The sequence below is a fragment of the Panicum hallii genome, chromosome 8, assembly GCF_002211085.1.
Source record: "Panicum hallii strain FIL2 chromosome 8, PHallii_v3.1, whole genome shotgun sequence".
NCBI lineage: Eukaryota > Viridiplantae > Streptophyta > Magnoliopsida > Poales > Poaceae > Panicum > Panicum hallii.
In genome coordinates, this window is record NC_038049.1 from 10,538,336 (window position 1) to 10,542,529 (window position 4,194).

Consider the following 4,194-nt stretch of genomic DNA (forward strand, 5'->3'; position numbering starts at 1 on the left):
GACCCCTGCAGATCGAGGTTGGCTGGCGAAGATCCAGCGCGCCGCCTCTGCTCCTCCTGGAGTGGCCGTTGGTCGCTATCCGTTGTGAGGCCTCGTGCATATCGGCAAAATGGAGGGCGTGGGGAGCCCTCTCGCCCGATGCGAAACCGATACCGTGGCCTGCTGGACGGTCCAACAGTACCCCCCGTGCCCCATTTTGCGGAAACGAGTCGCGATGAGGGTACTGCTGGAGACGGTCTCAGGACCTGATTTTTTTTTTTTTTGAGTAAGAGGCGGCAAAAACGCCCAGCCCCATTTATTAGAATAAGGATCCAGCTAACGTACGGTAGATGTGCGGTACGGCCGTTCCCTTTTGGGAAAGAGTGCAAACTCTACGTACTCAGCTTTCCCTTTATGGCAGTTCTATTTTTACTCTGTTATTCAGAGGGCAATTCAGAGTTTACCGCCCGAACAAATATGTGAATTTTCCCAGATGGACAACGGCGACCATAGCCCTGGTTTTCACTGATGATAGAAACGAACCAATAGAAGTTCAGAAAAAAATTACTCGTGGTACATATGTATAACAAATCCACTATTTTCTCTATAACTTGAGAACCTGATCTACAATTTTAATCAGGGTTTCCCAAACAGATCCACTATTGCCTAATATAAAGCACATATTGGTTTCAGCAAAATCACTCAGATTCAGATCTTGGTTGTTCTTAAAAAACTGCATGAACAGATATCCAGTAGTTCACATCAGACTTATGCACTGGATTGGTTACGCTTTGCAAAAAGTGCATGAACCACGCAATATGTACTGCATGCAGACTGCACATAGCATGTCCTTCCCCTTCTTAATAGTTGAAGTGCCTAATATCCACTACCATATAACCTAATCTGGGTCCCCCTCTCACTGCTGAATAATTTTGTGACCTGCAATGTGAAAAATGGAGATGCATTAGAGTACCTGTAGTGCAAAAGAAATAAAGACGAAAAAATCGCCTACTGAATTACATTGTTTTGCTTCGATGTAACCATGTGATTACCTGATGAAAAAGTAAAGAAAATACCAACTAAATTGCATTTTTGCATAGTTCTAACCACATCTTTTACTGATGGAAAAGTAAAAAATATGATTGTTGGATTACATTGTTTTGCCTGGTTCTAACCACATTTTTGCCCATCTGAAAAAGTACAATATTGCTAATATAGAATGGATGCAGAACACACCTGTATTATTGCTAGTTCAGAACCATATTATTGCCTACTAAAGTATATTGGTTTACCTAACTTAGTAGCATATTATTGCCTAATGAATTATATCATTTTGCCTAGTTTACAACTATGATATGAACATCACCGATGTATTGGTGAGAGAAACATCGGAACAAAACTTACAGAGAACACACAAAAGAAAGATCTCATGGTGATGCTATAAAATTACTGAAAAGTATTGAAAGCCAGTGATAAAAGCAAGATATTAATGAAAAATTTCATTATTTTGGAGGAAAAGGCCTAAAAACCAGCCGTTCATAATGTCGCCTGGTAATTTTTAGTATAGACTAAACACATGTTGGAATTTTGCCTAACCATTATAAATAGAGACTTAACAGAGCAAACCAAAACTCATTCCTAACAAATTTATTCCTTTCAACATAGGCAAGCTGATGCATTACCAGGTTGTATGGTGCCCTACAAATCACTAGTTTAAAAAATAGTGGATGTTCCTATTGAAACGGAAGGCAAGCATTCAAATTATTGAGCAGAACACAAAAGCTAAAAACAAATGAGCAATTGCTTAATTAATATCAGAACACTATTTGCAAGTACTTTTTCAAAAGATATAATGAACTCAAAAGAAACTTAGGACAAGTGAGAGAGCAAAATAAATCAAATTCCCCAAAAATACCTATCATCAGAACACAAAAATACTAAATCAGAAGAACAAAAATGCTAAACTGTGATAGATAAATTACTTGTCGATTCAGTATAAGTTGCCTACAGGTGAAACAACATACTTAAGCAGGAAGGTCAAACCGGGTGTTGAGAACTGGACTCCACTTTCCATACTTGTCACCCTTAGCATCTTTAACCTGGGAGCAGAAAAAACTATAATTGTTTATCAGTAGCTATAAAATTGCTTGACGGAACAACTATAATTTCTAGAAAAAATAGAACACCCGTGCATGCATGCCAAGGTAAAAATAGCTACAGCTGCTATGCTGATCCACCAAAAAAATTGAACACAACAGCTAATGCTAGGAACAAAAAGGACAATATAGATGAACTTAATATATAATGCTTGCCTAGGTAATAGAAGACTTCATTTTCATTATAAAGGACACAAAAAAAAATTAACCGTAAATATCTGCAACGGTTGCTCTTTTTATTAACTACAGCATCAGGAGTTATGAGTTTACTGAATAATGTTTCTGCCATTTATTTATGTATCAGAAATATGACGTACAGACAACATGCTCCCTTTCATTCCAGAAACCAATAAACAGCTATAGGTGGAGGTGATTGAATAAGCAGCATTCCTTCTTTCCCAGAGGGACAGCTTGTATTCTATTTGTGCAGTCACAAATCACTTGCCACTAAGAAACGTGTAGAATAAATAAAAAGCAAATGTACTGTGGTTTGCTTACTTCCATCACATCACATTCTCCTTGCAGTAGTTCTTCATCGACGATGTTGTGTCTGCCTTTTATGTATCCTAGAAACATTTGGGAAAAAATTAGAATCTCAACACAAAATAGCAGAGCCAGCTCACAAACTCAGGGTTCGTACTCGGCAGCTCGTCTTACAATATCTGCTCAAAGTAGCTACGACAATGTGTGATGGGAACAAGATAATGGGCTTGGCCAGACGGAGCAGGCGGCGACGGCCTCGGAATAGAAGGCGAAGACGATGAAATTTCATGAGGGGGAGAGAGAAGTGGGAGCGAGGGAGGGGAGATCACTGCAAGTGCTTACCTGGAAGCAGATCGGCACTACTCGAAGTCCCCTCGACCCGCCACGCATCGTCCATGCCCCTGGTAGCAGGACGATGGAATCAAGATTCGCCTGAGTTCACATGGGGCTCCTTCTCTTCCTCCCAACTCGATTTAGGTTTCTCTCTCTACCAAAAAAACAGAAAAATAATCACCCAAATCAAATAGATCCCGAATGCAAAAAAACAGCTTCTGTACAAATCATTTCTCACCTTCGCATGCATCCGCTCCTCCACCACCAACTGAATCTCACCGCATCTCCGCCGAGAAATCCCTAGAAAAAAATCCCCCCAAATTCAGTTCGCATTGCAACGAGAGAATAGAAGAGTATCGAAGAAATCCATGGAAGTAACGGGGCAATATCACCTCCGTGCGCACCCCTTGCATCTCCACCTCCGATCTACGCTTCCCACTATGTGAAATCGCCGGATCCAAGGATAACTAAGACGAATCGCTAAGGGACCCTGAATGAGAGAGGGGAGAGAGAGAGGGGCTAACCTAGAGAGAGAAATGAGAGGAGGTGAAATGACGGAGGCAACAAAGAATAGCGTGTGACCTTTGGAGTCTAGCAGAACTGGTTCATTAGAGTGGAACTTTTATTTGTGTCCGTGGTGTTTGATGGTACAGATGCAGCGGCCATGCACAAGTGCAAGTGTACGGCCCGCTGGTTTGAAGTGTTTACCTTAGAACAAAGCAGAGTTGTTTCAAGGTTTACATCACCAGAACGCTAGATGGCGTTTACAAGCTGGTCGCCTCCAGCCACCAGCCACAGACACCACAGCAGAGTTTTACAAACACGCCAGCAAGCGAGAACAGAAACTGGACAGGTGTACAGAGAATTCAGAACTCCAGCTTCGGCGACCTTTGAGCTTCTTCTTGGAAGATTTGATGTCCAGAGGAGCTCTTCTGGAAGGTTTGGTTTGGGAAGCGAAGCACCACGGAGCCGTTCTACTTTTGCAGATGTTTGGTTACCAGACTCATGGAGCGGAGCGACTCCTAACAGTAATATTTCCATCAGATGCCGAACGAGCCCGCTCCAAAAAATCGGACGGACGGAGCCACTCCGCTCCGAACTCGCTCCTGCCTCGCACTCCTGTCTCTATACACAGGTTGACTCCTCAACCAAACACAAGATGGAGCTACTTCGTTCCAGTTCACTCTGCAACCAAACAAAAAACAGAGCCGCTCCGTTCCAGTTCACTCTGCAACCAAACAAA

The 4,194-nt window shown here is 42.1% G+C and overlaps 1 long non-coding RNA gene across 2 annotated transcripts; it reads right to left on the bottom strand.

Annotated features, from left to right (window-relative positions):
• Positions 1 to 508: 508 nt before the first annotated feature.
• Positions 509 to 3,665, bottom strand: LOC112902871. Of its 2 annotated transcripts, none has more exons than XR_003230684.1 (6): positions 3,344 to 3,665; positions 3,190 to 3,251; positions 2,961 to 3,105; positions 2,634 to 2,701; positions 2,004 to 2,094; positions 509 to 918 (listed from the first exon to the last, which is right to left on the bottom strand). It is a non-coding gene; the product is annotated as an uncharacterized LOC112902871 (long non-coding RNA). The 2 variants fall into 2 exon arrangements; XR_003230685.1 differs by having other exon boundaries at positions 2,004 to 2,078; positions 3,344 to 3,664.
• Positions 3,666 to 4,194: the final 529 nt, after the last annotated feature.